The following is a 21282-nucleotide window of genomic DNA, read 5'->3' on the forward strand; positions in this document are numbered from 1 at the left end:
AGCGAGGGGTAAAAGTAGGAATCATGTGTTGCCAATATTCCACACTGTTACGGAAAAGACATTTCTACAGATATGATTGTAAAGACTTTGTGCAGGCAGATTGAGCATATTTGAAATAGAGTTAATGATTTGATACATATAAAGAGAAGTGCCAAATGTGATATTATTTGATCAACGCTGGATCTGATCGATTTTTGAATGAAATAACATTATACTATTTGCATGTTAAAGGATTTAAAGGATGGTTTCACGTAATTTCAAAGGGCTGAAATCTCTCTTCAGATCAAACTAAGGTTCTCAAGAAAAATGTAAAACCTTGATATAATACTTGTATAAAAAGAATCCTTGTTACCTTTTTCAAACACAGCAGAGAGAGAAAGCAAATAAAACAGGAAAATCAACCCAGCACTGGTTTGGAAATCTGATTGTGGCTCTGTTTTGTTTTTTTGTAACTTTGGTAATTTTAATACTACTGACGGAGATTGTTATCCAAAAAAGAAATGATATTTTCACAGCCTTAGACGTAGGTCTTTGCATTGCACTTGGTCATTAGCATTATGCTTTGTCTGCCCACTTCGCACACACTCTGGTGCTTGACCAGGTTTCCTGAGAGGGAGAGGCAGCGAGACACATCTAGGTCTGTCTGTGTCATCTTAGCTGTCCTACTTACTGTGATCCACTTACAAAACCAACATCCAAACCGCAGAGGGGTTTCACAGTCCCGACTCCCTCGACTTTGTTCGTCCTTGACTCCGAGAGGATATCAAAGATGTGAACTGTGGAGATGATTGTTTATTTGGGGAGAGTCGATTTATGGCCTCACCTTGTGTCATTTGTCAACTTAATTATCATAATTTAGGGGAATAATCCAATGTCATTGTAGGTCAACGAACACCGAATTCTTGTTTTATTATAAAGAAATAAGGAGGCAGATAAAAGTCCTTTTTAGATGCTGCACACGTTTGTCCTCTCGCGTTTTCAACCGCCAACAAATCCAGTTCAAAAGGTCCACTGTGGAACTTTTGTGTTGTGCGGACTCCATTTCCACTGTTGAGCGGAGAGAGGCGCCAAGTTGAGGCGCTTGAGAACGTGCATGAAGTCACATCTTTCGGACCGTCGCGGAAAATCCGACCCAAGTTGTTGACGAAGAAATCCACTGGTCTTATTTATTTGCGGCATCTGCTCTTTATATTGTAAGTATTATCATTTTGAGTTTGAATTTCCTCTCCAAAACATATTTAGTATCACTCGTAACTCGATAATTTACAGCAACTGGGAAAAAAAATTTAAACCTTCTCCCTTATTCACAGATTTGAAGAATTTCTTTTGCACATTTTCTACCAGTTGTTGCACAACCCAAAGTGGTAACTGCTACGGTGATTTGACAATACTTAGGTGTGTTGAATGGACATGTTGCTTTCTTTAGTGTACATTTAATGACAACACCTTAAAGTCTAGGCTATGAGCTTCAGATCGTCAGTACTGTGTCATTTGAAGTGCAGAGACCTAGAAAACCAATTCCCACTGGTACATGGACATAGTGTATCGTCATAGGATTCATAAAAGGGCTGTAAATATAACAGTGCATCAGGGACAAGAGATAACAAATGGCCCACAGCCTCTAGTCGTGTTATTTAAGTGAGGGTAAACACTGGAAGCTAGGTGATGGGTCTTTGTTTGCCAATTTGGTTTACTGGGCAACCGGCTGATACAGACCAGGGTAAATCACAGTGTCATTTTGTACGAGTGTTTCACAGCACGGGGCACTATTGGGAAGAGTTTGCCTCGGGAAAGATGGCTGAGTTCTACCATGAAACATGCACACTTCAAGCTGAGGGAACTGCACTTTCAAGTTAGCATAAGCCTCATTTTCCATGGTAGTCAAAGTGAGAGACCACAGCCGCAATACATTTGATGTGGGAAGAATTGGCTGCTTTTGAGGCAGTGATACCGGCTTAATAAAATGCCCCAACCTCGGCTGTAAGCAAAGGTGTTGCCTCTCGTGTTGATGTTAAGACCGCAGCGCCTGCAGTGTTCGAGGGGTGGGATATAAAATTAAAAGCTTAGAGCTTGTAGGTGCAGCTTTTTCCCTCACAATCCAAATTTTGTTTCAATTAGGTACATAAAGACATGTTTTCTTGTCAGAAAGGGTTTGAATTATGTCATGCCCCATGGGACTAATCACACCTTTTCACATTAAATCCTCTACACTGTATTATGAATCTCAAAAAGGTGTGCCATTCTGGGGCAGAAATGTGCGATCCTGCCTGAACTATACTGTACGCTATCAATGTAAAGTGCTTCAAAATGTCATCAGCAATACACATGCGCGTAGATTAAATTCAGTCATCTCAAATCTCTTTCTCCAACAGTCATACCGAGGGGGAAATTGCAAAAATTATATTGGATTGGCGATGGTTGTCAAAACTGTGCGACCTTTATTAGTCGAAGCAGTTTTTACAGTAAACAAGGTAATTTTTATGCACTCAGTGCTTTGAGAAAGACGAGGGAGGGTTGGAAGTCTGTGGTTAATCCAAAGGAGTGGGAGGTGGAAACCAGACGGACATTTTTTATCCGAGTTTTGTTTAATTACAACTGACTCCAAGTACATTTAAGCAGCCACTTCCTCTATATAAATGCATATATTTTCTACCAGATATTGTATTACCAGTAAAATTCCAAAATTAAAATGAATGTTAAATTCTTTCATCTAGCTACCATTTGTTTTGCAAATATAATACAAAACTGAAGTGTTAAAAAAGGTATAGTGTTACTGTCCATGAGCCCTTTGAAGTAGGGCCGTCTTTGCTTTGCTAGCTGTGGCCTAGCTTTCATGCTAGCCTGATATTAACCTTACAGTTGCCCCAAACACTTTGTGCTGCGGTTGCTGCACATTTAGCATTTCATAGCAAGCCTGCTACCTCAACCACGTAAGAAGCGTTTTTTTTGGAGGCATAATGTGGCTGGGGTCAACATTTATAGGTAAGGTAAGCCTTTGCTTTAAACATACTGAGTTAAGTTTTTAGCTTTCTTCAATGCGTAGCAAAGTGATTGGCTAACGTTATAGGAGGCTGCTAATGCTGCTAGCTTATCTAGCTAGCCAACCGCCCTTTCATGGAATTCAGCTGCCATCTTCGATACATAATCATCAGTAATGTGAACATAATGAAGTACATCCGTCTGGCAAGATCAGAAAATTATATCACTTTAGAGTAATGCAGCCTTTAAAACCAAGACAACACCTTATCATGATATACCAATAGAGCATCAATATATTACCCAGCCCTAATTCCATGTAATTTGGTTGACAAGTTGTTTATTTAATAGATTGATAAAAGTTTTCAATATCAACAGGTTTAGAGCTGAGCTGCATGGAAATAAAGGGTTATTAAGGTTACCTAATCGTAATTACATGGTTATTGTAAAATTACATAATCATCATAATTATACTCATAATTGAGATTTCAATCAGTGACATTTATTATGGATGGTAATTTTATGATGTTTTATTGCTAGGGCCACTGGTATTTATATTCAGTGTTTTGCAACTGTGAGCTGGCAGAGAAAGTATAAAACAAAATATGTGAAGAAACTGTGACCATAGGCTGATTTAGTGCAACAAAGCACCACATAGTCTCCCACACCAGTGTTTCTGTGAAGTGTTGGGATGATTATTTACGTAATTTACTGTTTTTTTTTCTCCCCCCACTGTCACAATGCACAATGGAAAGAGATCTGTGTTTTGATCAGCATGTGGGCATCCAAATCTGCTGGAAGCTTAGTGAATCGCTGCTTTTCCACTCTGATCAAAACCTTAATTGATTAAATTGGTGAATCATTGCCCCCGGTATCTCCCTGAGAGCTACAATACGGCATGTTTTTCCACAGCTGGGCATCCTTCGCTTCATGCAGCGTGTTGAAAGCGAGCGTTTCAAAGGCCACAAAGCTCAGATCTCAGCGGGGCACATGTTTCTCACCATGTGAGGCTGCATGTGTTGGTACACATGTCAGCGCTAGAGTGCTGATAAAGGGCAGTGTGTGTTTGTGTGTTTCTGCATGCAGAAATGTGTCCGTGCCGTGTGTGCCCTGGGGTTCAAGGAGTGGTGAAAGGGCTATGGTCACTTTTTGGAGTTAAAGAAGATGAGAAAATGCTGACGAGATCGCTGAAGCTTGCTGAAAAAATTGGTATTGCGTCTATCAAAATTAAGATCCCTTTACTGTACTGTACTGTACCATGTAATTTGTTTACTGGTGTTGCAGCTCCGCTCTCCTTTATGCTGGTCTAAAGCACAAGACTTTCAAGCAGTGTGTAATATGAGTGTATGTGGGCGCCCCGCTGAGTTTTGACAGAGGTTGAGAAAACACATGTATTCACTAAACTCTGATGCAAGCAAATCTGTTACCCCTTCTATCTCTTTCGTATAAGCAAAGTGTAAAAAGCATTCAAGTCGCACAACATTAAGCTGGCACTGACCATCACTTTCACTGGATGAAATGACAAATTGCGCAGGACGCTCGCCACTGGAGCGCTAGAGTAGAACAGAGCCACTGCTAATGATATTAGTAACACCTGTGTGTGTTTTGTGCTGTGACAAGTCAAAATGTCTGCTGTGAAAAAGGCCTAATCAGCTTACAGTACAGATGAGGCTCTCACTGTGCACCTGAGGCCCCCAAATAACGTTTGCTTAGAGGGCTGCAGACTGTCAGTCTTGTTTATGCGTAAACCTGCAGAAATTAGTTTTCATGGCCACTTGCAGGCAGCGGAAAACAAACTGTGAACTAAAACACTGACAGTTGCTTATTATCCACACATCAGTCACTTCCTGTATGGAGGAATTAATCTTTTTATTCATTAGAAGTTGTGACTTTGAACACATGGTCCTATATACTTATACATTGTTTTCTGGCCTGGCTCAGGTTAAACCTTTTGTAAAACATTAGCAAAATCATGCAGAGAACAAACGCTGTAGAACATTATTTTATTCATTTAAGTCTGTCAAATCTGAAAAAAAAAAAAACACACATAAATTTGCTGACACGTGTTTGAAGTTACGTAAATCGCTTGCTGTTTCTGGGTGATGGCTACATGTGCAGTAAAAAAAACCTGTTAGTCGCATACAGGTGTTTGGAATGCTGCTAGGAAACAGGAGGGTCCTGTGTCAGGGCTAATCAATTACATGGAGACTCCATACTCGCCGATACCTGATCCAGCATTATAGGCTGTATCAAGGGGATTTCCAATACTGGTGTCGGTATTAAACAACTCTAAATGTAAGCCCAATATCATTCTCTTCTAGCTCTGCTTTTTGTCTCCCTTGAGGGACATATCTAGCTCTTCAGCTTCTAAATGGTTTGTTACCTGGTCTGTTATTTGGTACTGAGCAGGAATAACAGTAAAACCAAACAAAGCAATAATCTATAAAGCTCTGTAAAGCAAAGGGAAGCTACAGATTTGATTGATAAATCTCCTCAGCGTTATTACTACAAAGTCCCCTCTTGTATTTCTGCCCATTGTTGTGGCTAATTAGATAAAAACAATTTGATTTGTCTTTAGTCCTATTTCCATTAATAGCTCATAAAGTTGACTAATTTATTTTTCAGTTCAAATGGTTGGAAGGAAAAACCATATGGGGATGATCTGAGGCAGGGAGATTTATACAGGGTCTCATAAGGACACGCGGTAAGGAGTAAATCTCATAATTTCCGAATAAAAACACCAAAGGGATCAGTAAATCCCTGACTGTCGGGGTGAAATAAATATCAGGCGTTATCTGATATAAGTCATCCTAGTAAGGCCCAGTAGGGCAAAACCTCCTGCAGCTGGCCTTTTGTGAGGAGGATATCATTTTCATTTCACCACATTTTTGTTCTGTGCTTCAGGTGAATGTGGTCCTTAAGTGAGGGCCACATTAACAGCATTATGAATGCGTACTCATTTCCGTATAGAGTCAGAAGTGTTCAGTATAAATTAAATATATCTGGTCCTTCTCAGGTCTGATTGGTCCTTATCTGCTATATATACACACCCACACAGCTGCCTCGTTATTCTCCCAGGCACAGAGACACAATGTCACAGTTTCCATGTCCGGTTTTAGTGAAGTCAGAGTATATCCTCAGGCAACACATACTTTTTACTTTTTTTTTTTCCCTCAAAGAGGAAATGACCTGCATCTTTGCCACATTAGTACAGGCCTGCATACATTTGTAACACACTTCCTTTTGGTCCAAAGAAAATCTGTATGTAAAGTATTTGGCTCAGAATAGCAAACTACCCCCAGAGTGGCTCTGAATGTTCCATTACACATTGCTACCGGTAATTACCTGCGTGGTTAGTTACGTTTGAGTACATTTGACTGATCAAGAGCAGAGCTAAAAGTAGAATATGATGCCTACTGGTGGGAAACATTATTGATCCACCGACTGCTGTGGTTTATATTGTCTTGAAATGTATTGGTTTACTTTTATTTGGCATTTAATGTTAAGATTGTAAATTACGCAGACTGTATGATCAGATAATTATTTCAATAATGGTAATTTGTAACTAATGGCAATACTTTAGCTGTCAGTATAGTCACCTTGTGGCAGAACCTACTGTGTAAACCAGTAAAATGCTCATGGAGCATTGAGTTTGTACCTCAACAGCAGCTTGATATGTGCTGCCATCTGCTGGTGATTTGACTTCAAATCAGTCTGAGCCAGAACCAATTTGTCTTTGTGGAAACGCCGTGCACAAGCCAGATGTGATGAGATTTGAACGTACACGCGCTCGCCCACTAAACATATTTTAAAAGGCTTGAATGCGATCAGTCCCTCTCAGCTTAACTTGCTCATGTCCCTTCTACACAAAACTAACCCTGTGTGCAGCCACATCTGCGCTTGGGCTCACGCATACACCACATAGAAAGGCAAAAACACACACGCACTCACACACGCAGGCAGGAATGGACATGTACCAGCTTCCCCCTTGAACACAAATGCACCGACTAAGCAGAGATCTCTCCATCCACGTGCGCATACAAATGAAAGAAAATTGAGGAATGCCAGGCAATGACTCTGTTGATTTACACCACGCGCCTCTAAAATCTCTTTATTCTGGCCCACAGCAATTATTTACAAGTGTTTACTCAACAACATGAAGTATGGTCTCAGCAAAGAGACACGTGTTTACAACCAATCACAGCAACCAGGCTCATGAATGTTAGGATACACAGTGCGAGAGACCCTTTCTCTCACCATGCTATTTTTAGTAGACACCAATGCCTTCCGGCAAAAATCACATGAATATGGATAGTGTGCTCGGCTGTACAGAGTGGTTTGCTGCAAGAGAGCAATGATTCAGACAGACAGCCTGCACGTACCCTGTGTGTGTTCAATAAATACTGGACCAGGGCTGTAGTAGTATCAGAAGGCTTTCAAGGAATAAAGAATGGAAGGATTACTGGACTCTCAACATGTTTTTTTTTCCAGGAGTAGACACAGTTTAACATGTCCTGTAGCGTAGAAGCCAGGATTTATTTCATATTTTTAAAGCATATTATTACAATTGCGATATCTCTTTATTTCTTTTATTACTGATTTGAAAATTACATTAGTCTTACTGGTTATGTTACCAGATTTCCTACATCAGTACCCATATTGCAGGCAAAGACAATGAACTCACTTAATTCTTAATTAATGAAAAAAGTGTCAAATAAAAATCTCATTTAGTGTCACAAAAGACATCCACGGCCACATAAAACAGCAGATTCCTCAGTCGGTGCCGTATTAAGGTTTTGCGGCTTGCTGCAATATTTTTATCCTTCTCTAAAGCACATAATTCTTGTGATCATTAAAGCTTGCAAAAATAGCACCAGCACACAATGAAAGTAATAGATTCATGATGCAGAAATGTACTGTTAAAAAAAAAGTTGGAACACTAATTTGCTTTAAATTTTAATTAATTTTCAAGCATGGGAAGTAAGCATTAGAGTGTTGATTGAATTTTCCTACAGAAAACTACCTCATTTTCATAAATATGTTTTTTTTTTTTTGTATTCTCCTCACAGCAGATACAAATCCAATCTGGTCATTCATTATTTGTAAAAATAGCAGACTACTTGACTTTTTACATTGTGCCGGTCCTAAATGTATCTGGTTTACTTTCCATCACTCTTGTGCCAACTAACATGGTCTAGCTTCCCGTCCTTGACCTGAGTGCAGTTTGCAAGTCAATATTATTCAAAGGCTGTCTATGGTTATGCCTTTAAATAGGCCAATTTAGGCTTGGAGCACATGCATCTTGGAAGACAGGTTTATTTTGGTGTAACTCAATTTTTCTCAAGTCTCCTTGGACGTCGGAATATATCCTTGAGAAAGAGGCCACCGGCATCTGTACTTTTCTAAACATCTAAAACCGAGTTGTACTTACCGAAGCAAAAAAAAAAAAATACCCCAATACCCCCACCTTTATTAGATTACTGGTCTTGCAAGTTCAGCAATGTCCAGCAGAGAGTGCCCTGACTCTCTTTAACACTAGACTGCTTAGCACCAACCACTGGCTGCAACTGGCAAGGCACATCCTACAACGCACAAGTCAGTGGAGATCTGTAGTGAGACCCTTGGTGTTACTTGTATTGTGAGCATGTAAGGAATAGAAATGAAATACGAGGAGCAGTTTGCTTATTGATGCACTGCAAGTACTTGTTGTGTGTCTAATTATTTTCTTTCACACTTAGACTACATGTTGTGTACTCTGGGGATTACATACCCACTAAGCAAATCTAAATGATTCATTTGTCATGCAGTTTAAAGCCCAAGGCAATGACAAATCATTTGGCTAAAACATTTTACAGAAACCAGTATCATGGCTGTGCTAGTTAATAATGTTTCAATTCCACTGATCAGCATTGACTTCACCTAGGGAACACCGAAGTGTCATAAAGCCTCAATACTCTTCTCTTCTCTTCTCTTCTCTTCTCTTCTCTTCTCTTCTCTTCTCTTCTCACCCTCCTCCTCCCCACGCCTCTCCAGCATTCTTATCTCCTTTATTCTTATCTGCCTCGTTCTCTTCAACTGTCCTTTCCCTACGGAGCGGTCTTGTTCTCCTCACTTGCAGATGATGTGGTTTGGAGGGCTGGAGCTGATGCAAAGTGACGTGTCTCCCCATCACAGGAGTGGAGCTGAGGCTGGGCCTCACTTCCCCCGCACTGGGCTGTTTTTGTTCGCCGCAGCTCAAGCGGATAATTTGCCGGGATGCAGTGGAGGGCTGTCACAAGGACTTGGCTCAAGGGGTGTGGGAAAATAGCAGAAGCGTCTTCTATGCTCAAACCCTGCCTTAATGATGGGCATTAAATATGAACATCTTCTTTGTGTAAGCGATGCATTAGGCGCCCTACATGTCCCTCTCCTTGCTTTTGCCTTTTCTCTCTTTTGGCCCCCTTCGTTCCCTCCCTGATTCTTCGCAGCCTTGTCGAGAGTCTTGTTTGAGAATCAGTTGAATAATCCGACTGACAAGCAGCCTTTAGGTCATGGCATCTCTGTTCAGAAAATATTCTCAATTCTTTGTGAAAGCACAGCACAAACACGGCTCTGTGCGACTGAGCTAATGCTCCTCTACGAATGCGACTGAGATGACTCGGGAAACAACAGTGGCTTTGTCTTGGAATCCTTTATCATTCTCTTTACAGTATCGTTTTGAAGGCTTTTAATGTGATTGCCTGATGTATTGCACCGTTAACCGCTGTCGTGTTTTGCGACTACATGGTACAGCGTCACCGCGCTGCCACCATATAGTGGTACCAGACCAAATGATAAATTAACAAGCAGAAAGCTCCTTCATACTTTAGTGATCAGAGACAGCAGTCCCAGTTCAGTTGAACAAGTCTACCTAGAATTCTTTACAATGACAGTTACAGATAAAGTGATCTCAGGGAACTAAGGAAGAAAACACACCACCCTCCCTTAAAATAGACCTCCCTGGGTACTGAAGCAAAGGACAGAGTGACATTGTGAATGCTAACATCTGTGCAGAACCTTGCAGTACCAAATGCCCCAACCCCAAGTTTGAGCAGACTCTACCGTCATCCTCTAAGGAGCAGCCATTTTGGAAGGCTCTCCCGGCACAGATGTTGCATATTAAAATGTAGGGCTGTTTTAGCAGAGGAAACGCTGTGGAGAGAGGGGGCTGCTCCTCTGTGGGCCTCACCTGTGCCTTCATCCGAGAAGCCAATCCAAGAGAGGGTACTGTCTAACCAACCAAAAACAAAGTGACATTCAAGATAAAGTCACCCTGCCGCCTCTTTGACCCTGGGAGGCTGTGGACAAATGATTTCACACATGAACATACCTTGTTTACAACAGACATTGGCTCACATGATAAATTCAAGAAAATAATTGCTGTTACCGCGTAGATGCACTGATATTACTCGTTTTTATGTGTTGCCGCGTCCTATGTGAAGAGCAGAACTGTAGCAAAGTAAATTAGTGCTCTGACCTTCCCTGACCAGACAATAAAACATTTGCCCCTCAACATGTCTCATATTAAGCAAACACTGTCCACAAGATGGAGATATTCACCAGTTTAACGCTGAGCTCCCACCTGGCTCCACATGAAACAGACAGACAGAGGGGAGAGACAGAGACTGAGTGAGTGAGCGAGAGAGAGACACAGAGGGAGAGATGCGCTACATGGCTGTGTGTGACAGATTGTGTTTGCATGAGGCAGTATGTGATGCCTGTATAATGTTTGAGTGTGACTCTTTGTTTATGTGTACAGTGTACGCGCCTGAGTGGGTGTGTGTTTTTTGAATAGTGCAGCACTGTCTGGCTGAGGTGCTGAGGGGGCAGAGTGTGCTAACAGAGAGGTTGCGAGTGGTCCCTGAGCTTATTGTTGGGGGTCCCAGGGGGCCACAGAGCAGAGGAGAGGTCAAAGCAGGTCGGCTGTCCTGTGTGTTTCCGGGCCCCGCGGCCCACTCTGTGTTGGGGAAGGGTTCAGGTGTGTGTCGACCTCTTGCTCCAGCGGGCTGTAAGTAAAGAGACCGGGGTCTGCTGCTCTTATCCAGGAGGCAAGCTGCTGCTGCAGGAGGCCTGACCCAGACCTGGAGAGGCCTTTATCCTCTTCATCACACCTTTACGTCCACCTTTAGAGACTGTGGAGGGTTTAGTAAACACACAGTTGGTTTCACAGTGCAGCGTCCAAAAAAACCAAACCAATAATTGAATGGCCTTGTGTCTAAAAAATCCTCCAACACTTACATACTAAAGATTACTATTGATATATATTGATATATTGATAATGGCTGTAGTATGTATCCATTTAAACCCATGTGTTTTGAAATCCTCCAAGTTAGTTAGTTGTGTAGACTCTTTTCACCATCAGTTGATTCATTGTTTTTTTCTATTAAATGACGTTTATGCACAAAAAATTAAGAAATGGATCGAATATCAGAATATTGTATTTTCATTCAGTTGATGACTAATTAATTGACAAATCATTGTAGCTCTATTTATCGTGAAAAAAAAATTAAAAAACAAAATCCAGTTTCAACTTATAAATGTGTGTTAGAATTTGTGTTTTTCTTTGATATATTAGATAAATCATTGCATTTGCAGCCAAGATACATGCAGTGTGATTATTCACTTGTTTCAAAGAAACCAATAAACTTGCTTCATTACTGTGCACTATCACTGGATCGGCATCACTGGATTCTCGTTTAAATTGGACACAAACAGGGACACAATTGTTCTGTTATGACATAAAGTGCAGAACATTTTGATGCTTTATGTCATACTTTGTTGAAAATAGAAGACCCATTTAAACAATGAAAGAAAGTATGAATGTCAAAAATACCAATCAAATTCATTCTTGTCAGTGAACACTAAGCTCCAAAACATCATTAAGGAGGCTGGCTTGATCGGCAAGAATATCTCTGCAAAAAACGGCCATTTCTTTCATGCAGCATAATGATGAAAAGCCATCGTAATGATGCTACAACGATGCTACTCGTATTCTTTTATGTGGGATGCACTCATATTTCTCCTCTCTGTCATTGTGTCTTTATGTGAGTCATTCCAGGATGCCAGCGAGCTAATCCAGAGAACAGTCATAATAGCTTCTGTGGACAGTTGAGTGCACACACCTTGTCCATGGGTGCATTAATTAAGATGGTTGCTTGAAACCACTAGCAATTAATGTACTGTATCAACAGGCACAGTGCACCACAATAGTGAATGCTAGCCAAATGGTATTACTGCAATGGCACCTGGTCCTCAATAGGCATTGTTTGGCTACCTTTTGTGCCCATGTAGTGTGACATATTGCCCTCAAGCATTGACCATCTGACCAGGGAGAGGGCTTAAACGCTAGGCTAATAATAGGAGAGCATAGCCAGGCAAAGGATTCTAGTAATTATGCCCCACTGTGGGACATGATGGGTGAAAAGAGGAGAGGATAGGGCTAAGAGAGAGAGAGAGGACAATAGAGGAAGAAAAATAACAGCACAAGTGAGAGCATCAGTTGAGTTGGTAGTACACACTCCCAACTCAAGAAACTACCACTTTTTCTGATGCAAGAGGATGACAGTCAGAACAATTAGTGGTGGTTGAGACTTAGAGGTTAAGATGGCAAGGACAGTCCAAGTACCTGAACTGGATCTGCACACCTAGGTCTGATGTGGGAGAGCTGGGGCTTCTGGTCAGTGCGGCGTACGCGTTCAAATCAGGCATGAAACGCGCTGCTAGGCCATTTCCAGGATCCAAAGCCAAGGTCTTGGCAAGAGTCTGTCTCTCTGGGTTACAGAGACCTGCCCTTGAACTCAGTTCCCAGGGAATAGACTCATTCTCTCTTGAAAAGTGGAGAAAGGAAGCTATTATCTGACACAGCCTGTGGAGGAGACGCTGGGCGATGATAGAGAACTCAGCCAGGAAAATGAGGCCGAAACAGACCACCAGACCAAAGTTTGTTTGCACAGTGACTTTCATATTGTTTGTGTTTGTGTGTGTGTGTGTGTGTGTGTGTGTGTGTGTGTGTGTGTGTGTCCGCGTGTGCTCCACTGTGCATGTGAACGTGTGTGCGCGTGCTTAATTTGCAGTATCACAGTGTATGTGAGCCCCACACTGAGAGCAAAGGAAGGATGCAATTTACATTTTTGTGCACATGTACAGGAGCAGCAACAAATAAAAACCCGTGCCTAAAAATAAAATGACTTGAGAATTAATTAAAGTCAGAGAGTGTGCAGCAACAAACAGATGTGTCCTATTTAGGGCTAATATCAACTTTAGCTAACTAGTGTAGGGAACTTGTGATTGATGGCGTCTGTCACTGTTACGGCTCCAACATGCCTTAATCCTATCCAGCGGTTGCACAGCACCCAGATACACAATGCCTGATCTTTTATTCCTTTATTCAAATCCCATCGATTGAATAGAGTGATCAGAGGCGTTGCCCTCTCTGGAAGAGCTTAATCTCTCCCTGACACATGGAAGACTTGCTGGACTTTGATGATGCAGCCGCGTGCAGTCGTGCTTTCAGAGGCCATGGTTTAAGCAATATGCTGGAATACTCCATTGTGCCCCCGTGCACTGGTTACTGGCAAATTGGAGTTTCATCAGATCTACTGTGCTAAAGACGTTTACAAAAAGCCGAAATCATGGTGGACAATTCACTTTGTTACACTCATGGCGTTAAACAAGAGCAGTCCTGAGGATTTTTAATTGATGGGTCTATTGTTTCTTTGTACTCACTAAGGATAACATAATTACCCTGTTCATTATCCCTCTGCGGTTATGCTAAAGAGTTTATCTGAGCCTGTGCAAATGGTTCTACAGCTCGCCTCTCCTTGTTAACTTGATGTTTTTATGCTATGGGGCCTATTGCATCTCTGTATGTTATATCTTCAGGCATTCGTCTTGAAAGAGTTAGTCAGGGGCACAATGACACTCGGTCGATACCGAACGAACAGACGATGATATATTTATCCCTCAAATAATCCTCAGGTCTGACTACTTCTCCATTAAAATGATAGATTTGACTTGAATAACACCCACACAGCAACGGATGTCAGAGCAGAAAAATGAGCCCGTGTTGTCACAGCAGGGAAAGAATGTCATCTGTGTATCAAATGTGATCATCTTCATGGGCTTGCGGTGTGTGTGTGTGTGTGTGTATGTGGAGCTGTATGTGCCGTCTGGTAATGTCTAGTGACAGCCACGCAGAGCCCATCCCTCACGGTGTGCCCAGATCTACCTGGGAAATGACCATCCCCATCAGACCGGGCCTGTCATCTACTACATGTCAATGTAAGGCAGCCTCATATGGTCAGATAGGCTGTGTGTGTAAACAAAGACACAAACATTCCCAGACGTGCATGCCTATACACAAAAAAAGGAGGCACTTGTAAACACGCGAGCAAGCAAGTAAACAGGCACATTTATACAAACAGAGATGCATATAGAAAAGTCAGAACAATCCTAACAAAGAGTTTTGCACGGATATGACATCACAGATGTAAACATAAATACGCTCTGTACTAAATGCAGAAATGCTATCATGTAAACTGCAGCTGTACAACATCCCTGTACAACCTAGGAAATCCCCCTTCTCCCAGCGTTTACTGGTAGCTTTAAATAAATAGACTTGAATAAATAATAAGACGAATGCCTCATGAAATCAAAATGTCACTGTTAACTACTGTTTCTTAGCGACTTAACTGATTTGTTCATGAATTTTGAAAAGCCCCATGCAGTTGGCATTAACAGTGGTTCATTTTCACATAATTTAGTATGATCATTAATAAATAACATTTACAGTGACAGTGTTCATTTGCATTTGTGCAAGCAAAGTTTTCAAACTGCTGAATTCTCATCACTTCATTGGTACTTCTTTCATTATGACTTTGCTTAGCTGAATTTTAGTGCTGGACATACTGAGATAAGTCTATTGCATTCCGGTCCATTACAACTGCAGCTAAAAAGTATTCTCACTATTGATTAATAGGGCCCTGCGATGAGCTGGCGACCTATCCAGGGAGCACCCTGCCCTCGCCCTGAGACAAGGCTGGGATTGGCTCCAGCAGCAACACCCCGCAACCCCATGGAAAGAGATAAGCGGTTCGGACAATGACATGACATAACATGACAATTGATTAATCTGCCAATAGTTTTTCAGAATTACTTGATTAAATCCTTTAGTCAATAAAATATAACAAAAAATGTGAAAACATTTTCACAGAGCCCAAAGTGACATCTTCAGATTGTCATTAGTGATAGTAAATGAGAAGTCTTTGGGTTTTGACTGTCGGTTGGACAAAAAAAACAAACAAAGAAAAGCAGAAAATCCTTACATTTAAGAAGGTTGAACCAAATATATGACATTTTTGCCTTAAAAAATGAAAGTTTAAAACCTAAGTATAAGAGCAGTTTATAATAACTGATTACCCTCTGACCTCTGTGGAATGTTTGATATGTGGAATCAAAAGTGTAGATTGTAGGAATGTGAATCACTCTCATGGATGGTGAATGTTATAATAATCTACAACTGAGAACTAGAAATCCTATTTCCTGTAATGGACAAGAAAGCTTGAAGTCATAATTGTAGGTTCTTTGTCCAGTATTTGTCGATTTTTCTCTGGCATGGTTTATTTTCTGATAACACATCTTCGAAAGCTCTTCATTTGTTTCACAACAAAAGAATGTTTTTCAGCTCGTAAAGAAGCAAAAAAGGCTACCTTGCTATTCCCTGCCCGACAAATGACATAGAATTGCAAGTGCAAAAATATTCATATTTATCTTGCTGTTTGCATTTTGCAATGCTGATCATATTTAAAGAGGGCTTCGAACAATCTGCACTTTTATTCTGTCAAATAACTTTCGAGCATTGTGTTGGATCATGCGAAACTAAAACCCCATCCTGATTGTGTGCTGTCTACTTGGGTTGAGGGGGCTTTACAAAATAAACTAGCTCCTTTTGGCTGCATTAGGGAGACAGAAACCTTGCTGACTTGCACACTTTTGAAGAGAATTCTACATTTGTATGGCTGAATCGATACAATTAAAATTGCCTTTTGCGTTAAGCAGTTCGCCTTCCAGCTCAAAGTGGGGACCTCAGCAAAGTTGTTGTTTTCTCAGTCTACACCATTTACCTCAATTCTATCATCACTGACAACCTGCTTGCAAACTTCAAGGCCAAGTGTGCATAAAACAAATCATTTCTGGGTGTCAGCAGATAATGTGGGGTAGTGATGCAAATCTGTTTACCACTTTTCTTCCGATGCATTAAAGGTGCTTTTGTGTTGCACGCTTTGACGGCATGTCATAGAGCAAAGAATATGTGTGTGTGATGATGCGTGCGTGTTTGTGTGAGAGACAGAAAAGGCAGAGAGGGTTGATTAAGTGGGAGCTTGTTTAAGCGTGAGCAGGTGGATTTTGAGGAAGCGTCTGCTTCCTTTAAGTGTTTTTGAAGTTTAACTGCATCACATTTCAGACTGTGAAGTGAATATGGGGACTAATTACAATTAATTTTAATATTGTGTGTATATTACCACAGCATAACAAGTCTTTACCCATTACAAAAGCTGTATAAACTGAGGGTTTGTGACTGTTGCTGCCTTAACTTGCTCTCTACTTGAGAGCAGTTTTTTTCAGATATGCCGTAGTGGGTGATTGTAGCCTGGATCTTTTTCATTTTGTCTCTGATGTAAGTTCAGACAACAACACAGCAAAGTTGTAACAAAGCTTTGCCTTGTGGTGCAGCCTTCTCTTGCTGACACTGTTTATCTTTCAGAGCCTCAGTTCACCCTCACGTTCAGCAGCCCCGCTCTTTAATTATGATTAGGCTGTTCACACTTCTCACCCTCCTCATCGCTCAATTACAGCACAATATTGATTTGTTCCTGGAGAAACCATCAAGGATGCACAGCCAGGAAATCACTGATATGCTCTCTAATATGATAAATGTGTTTTAATCCGACGTTACATTAAAATGCCATCTTACACCGCTATTAGTCACTAAATTAATGATCAGAATTAAGTAGTTTGGCAGTTGGAACGAGACTGGCCCCTGATCCCCCTGTTGTTGGTCATTTTGCACCAAAACTTTTGTCCTCGTATCTAATGAACTAATTTCTTTAAATGGAACTTATGGTAAAACAACAATTCATCATCACTCTTAGCGGGGGTTTGTTTGGGATCTTTTGTTCCTTTAAGTTTAAACATCCTCCCTGAGGTGCACATACAGTATAAATAGTATCCTACAGTGCACCACATTTAATAACAGTCAGTCGGTTATAGATAGTATCTGCAGTGGCACCTTAACTTGAGTCTATCATATAGACAGAGTACACAGGCTTGCAGGCTCTCCCGGCCACAGAAAGAGAGCATGTGGCAGTGTCAGCAGCCTAGTGCGGCATGGCCAGGTTTCCTGGGGCGAGGGCTGTGCTGCGCTCCATACGGAGGGCCTGTGCTGGGAGCCCGGGGGCCATGCAGTCCCAGGTCAGCAGATGGGCCTGTGATTATTATTTCCAGGCCTGTCTTACCTGACCACTTCCTCACTCCGTGAACAGCTGTTTCACTCGCTTCACTGAGACGCCACTTGAACAGCCATTTTTCTTCTGTTCTTTACTTTGTACATAATATAAATCTTTACTGTGACCCTGCTCTGGGCTCCATCCACCTGTGTCTTACCTCGGGCAAAAGCTCCCCTGGAGGATTGTTTTCCTTTTTTTTTCTTGGTCTTTACAAACCCAGAAAAAAAGAGACTATTAGGATTGTTTTCCAGACAATGGAACATGAGAGTAAACTTGTCTTAATTTTAGCACCAAAGCCCCCTTTCTGTTTGTGGCTTTGGCACAATGTCGCTAAAAGAAACAAGAAGCATTTCAGTGACATTCCATCCATAACTGTTATTTATGGATGGTGGTACTATTTTCTGATGATTCAGAACACTTATTGTGACAATCATGAGGATTGCTGATATTGGATAGAAAATATGATTCTTTTGTACATGACATTCTAAAATAGACGTGTCATTATAATCTTTCAGAATACAGTAGATGTATCACAGGTTGTAAGAACATGCCATTTTTCTTCGACTTTGTCAGGTTTAGCAATCACATATTGCAGACTATGGTGCTTTTGGATGAATACCCTCTTTAGTCAACCAATTCATCACACTGCAGGGAATATTGTTCTACAGCACCTGGTGTTCAGACTATTTCTGTGTTCTAAACACTGTTGGTACAAACCATTTGTTCTCCATCCAACAATGCTTGCAAAGCCTCATTACTGCTCTATTATGGGTAGAGGATTTTGGACTAATCTTAAAAAATATTGTTATTGAACAAATTATTACTTTTTTGTATGCATTCTGTTTGGAGGTCTAAAAAGAATAATTCTCTTTCAGCATTATTTAACATTATTTTTGTCTGGATTCTGAAATGAAAAGTTATAATCCATGAACAAAGAGTTAGGGACGGCTACAGTTCTGAAGGATCATAAACTTGAAATGGCCTTTTATGAAATATTTTTTCTGAACTTTTTGAGCAGAGTGTAATATTGGACATCTCAGGCTTTGGTTCAATATACCAGCAGACACAAACAGCCTATGGTCTGAGAGAACAACATCAAAAGTAATATCTTCATTGCTCTGCCATCCAAGAGAGAAGGATTTTTTTCCCGAGAACAAATGGTTTTAGTAAGTAGTTTAACAGCAACAAAAACAAACTGGAGGGAAACATTTAACCAGGAACACAAAGAGAACTGCTGAAGCAGTTTTAAGCCCCTCAAATCATTCAACATAGATTCAAGCGCTGAATGAAAGAGCAGAATCTGGCTTATTTATTGATGAAAATGAAATGGCTGAGAAAGGGGATTTCTTTGAAATGCACAACATAAAATAATAGATTTTCTCAACTGTGTAAACTCTAAATCCAAAGAGATTGGGGGAGGAGGCAAAGCACATTTCGACTATAGAAACCCTGCCTGCACTCTGACGGAAAAAAAGAAAACGCTGCTTGTTAGAAAGATAGGGAATACACCTGTAAGGTCAGGTGGCTGGCTTTCACCATAAGGCCCCAGCCACTGCACTGTTGATCAGACGCCTCTTTTCACACAGCTGGTACATTTAGATTCCCAGCCCCTCCCTCAAATCCCACAGTGTGCTCTCAAGGAAATGTGTGGAAATGAATTATGGAAATTTCTGATGGGAAACTTGGTGCATTAGTGTTTCATTTAGCTTGCTCGTATCCTGAAGCGCTGCTCCAACCTACGAGGGACAGAGCTGGAAATATAACTCTCAGCGGCAGGGAAGCCCACAGGGGTGCGTCTCCCAGTCAGGGCACGGGCCAGTCGATTTATCTGCCAGTGGCCTGGGCCTGTCTGATACAAGCTCTCTCACAGGTGGATTTATCACCGTTGCCTGGAGCTGCAGGCCTACAAACTCAATACAGGCCTCCATTTTTTATACTGGCTAAGCACAGCAACCTCTGCTAACTCTCCTCAACCTCTGAAACTCAGGGTGCACTCCTCTAGACATGTTTTATTTGTGTCAGTGTTCCATTTCGAAGGTAGTCCAGAAACTTAAAAGGGAAGAAATATTTATCAGGCTTACCTATCTTTCAGTTTATTCTTGTGCATATGGTTAAAGTGTTTGAAATATTTGGGTTTTTACTAATGATTGTGATAAGTCATTGTCATCATCTGGCGATACTACATAGTGGAGATTCCTCCTTTATCATACAAACATAAAGCCATCTTTATACTGCACAAAGGAAGAACTGCAAATGTTCTTTTCTTTGAACATTTTCTGGGCTGTTAATTCATTCGTTGCAAGCCTCAACCAGCGTACTGAGTCAATAAAAAAACAAAAAAACAACATGGTTAACCAACTTCTGCGTTGAACTGATGCAAGGTTGCAGTGGAATGAGCCTGTCTCAGTAACCTGCTAATGGCGGCTGACTTATTGATTTCATTTGCCAGCATAATTTTTAATGGTGAGCAGTGGGTAGTGATTTTAGACCCTGCTTACAGTCGAGACATGACAGGAAATTAGGGGAAAAAGTGATGTGGAGTGACATGCAACAAAGGCCTCCGGGGACGTTGCAGTTAATGGCCGGCCTCGTTGTCCCTTAGGCTACCTGGGCGCCCGTCTTTGTACCATTTTTATCCTTTTTATTTTTAAATTTGTCTTTTCATGATGCACTTCTTCAGTTAGTTTAGAGTTTATTGCTGCTGGTCAAATGAGGAAGGAGTGTCAACACACACATAGCTGAATAACCTGGGCATGCACGGTGACATCTTTTCAAAATAGACCATCTGTCAATAGGTGACTATTTATTTCAAAATAAACTACACTAGCCTCTATATCATGAGCATGGTTAGTTTACCAACCCTTGTGTATTGCCTATCATCATCATCAGGACAATTTAATTGTTATTTATATAATGCAGTATTTAAAAAAATGTAACAACATAAACAACGCTACAAATGCTGGTTTTACCAAAACTGCATCGTGTCCTCAGGCTGTTATGAGCGAAGTATTAAATCTACTGGCTTCCAGAAAGGAACTGCAGAATAGCAGCACCAATGCCAACAAATCTCTAATGGGTGACCATTTACATGTTTAATAGACTCGATGTCCTCCATGAATTTATGAGTAAGCACCGGAAATCCTGCCTTATGTGGTGACTTGGCACAATAGCAACACTGTGGACTGTGATCAGAATTCATGACTGTTGCACTTGTCATGCCATTACACAGACTGCTCGCAGATTTGGTTAGAACAAGAAAGTCATGCACAATGAGAGTAACAGTGGTTTTATGGGTCTCTTCATGATGTCTCACTTCTTGTGCAGCACTGCAATTTTGTACTTCTGTCATCTAGTACACCATTTTAATCTGATTAAATATGTATATGAACATATTGTTTAATTGAGCTTGACGCATATTGTGCACCAGCTTTAGTTTTGGTCTTTTAAAGCCCATACAAACTGATACTTCATTAAGAAACATACTTTGGACCGCAAAATATTTTGAAATCTGAATTTCACTTATGTGAGAAAACTATACATGAATTCATTTTAACATTAGTAGCTCAGAAAAATGAGAATTTACAGTTGGGCCACAGTTCTTAGTTACCGAGGAAAGCCTGCGAGTTTGAAGTGAAGATGGCTTGCTGCTTTTTCAACAAACATTACCATATACCACTGAGGGCTCTGTTGTGCCCCTTATGTAAGTGTAATAGAGGAGAGCAGAGAATGAATTTGCTACAGGTGTGAGTTTTCCCCTAGAGGTTTAGAAATTTAAGGCTACATA

The 21282-nt window shown here is 41.0% G+C and overlaps 1 long non-coding RNA gene across 1 annotated transcript in view; it reads right to left on the reverse strand.

Moving 5' to 3' along the window:
• Positions 1-9391: 9391 nt before the first annotated feature.
• LOC119024775 overlaps positions 9392-21282 on the reverse strand; it is a 39138-nt gene continuing 27247 nt past the window's right edge. The window contains exon 3 of the long non-coding RNA XR_005076598.1: positions 9392-11126. This is a non-coding gene — a long non-coding RNA (uncharacterized LOC119024775). The remainder of the gene's footprint in view (positions 11127-21282) is intronic.

The sequence above is a fragment of the Acanthopagrus latus genome, chromosome 8 (assembly GCF_904848185.1).
Source record: "Acanthopagrus latus isolate v.2019 chromosome 8, fAcaLat1.1, whole genome shotgun sequence".
NCBI lineage: Eukaryota > Metazoa > Chordata > Actinopteri > Spariformes > Sparidae > Acanthopagrus > Acanthopagrus latus.